We start from the raw sequence: 830 nt of genomic DNA, 5'->3' as shown, positions 1-830 counted from the left end.
CACTGTTCTCCATAGTGGCTGTACTAGTTTGCATTCCCACCAACAGTGTAAGAGGGTTCCCTTTTCTCCACACCCTCTCCAGCGTTTATTATTTGTAGACTTTTGGATCGCAGCCATTCTGACTGGTGTGAAATGGTACCTCATAGTGGTTTTGATTTGCATTTCTCTGATAATGGGTGCTGTTGAGCATCTTTTCATGTGTTTGTTAGCCATCTGTATGTCTTCTTTGGAGAAATGTCTATTTAGTTCTTTGGCCCATTTTTTGATTGGGTCATTTATTTTTCTGGAGTTGAGCTGTAGGAGTTGCTTGTATATTTTTGAGATTAGTTGTTTGTCAGTTGCTTCATTTGCTATTATTTTCTCCCATTCTGAAGGCTGTCTTTTCACCTTGCTAATAGTTTCCTTTGATGTGAGAAGCTTTTAAGTTTAATTAGGTCCCATTTGTTTATTTTTGCTTTTATTTCCAATATTCTGGGAGGTGGGTCATAGAGGATCCTGCTGTGATGTATGTCAGAGAGTGTTTTGCCTATGTTTTCCTCTAGGAGTTTTATAGTTTCTGGTCTTACGTTTAGATCTTTAATCCATTTTGAGTTTATTTTTATTTTATTTTATTTTGTTTTTTTGCAATTTATTTTTGTGTATGATGTTAGAAAGTGCTCTAGTTTCATTCTTTTACAAGTGGTTGACCAGATTTCCCAGCACCACTTGTTAAAGAGATAGTCTTTAATCCATTGTATATTCTTGCCTCCTTTGTCAAAGATAAGGTGTCCATATGTGCGTGGATTTATCTCTGGGCTTTCTATTTTGTTCCATTGATCTATATTTCTGTC

The sequence above is a fragment of the Bison bison genome, unplaced genomic scaffold (assembly GCF_000754665.1).
Source record: "Bison bison bison isolate TAMUID 2011002044 unplaced genomic scaffold, Bison_UMD1.0 scf7180017863457, whole genome shotgun sequence".
Lineage (NCBI taxonomy): Eukaryota > Metazoa > Chordata > Mammalia > Artiodactyla > Bovidae > Bison > Bison bison.
This window is presented reverse-complemented; position numbering follows the sequence as displayed.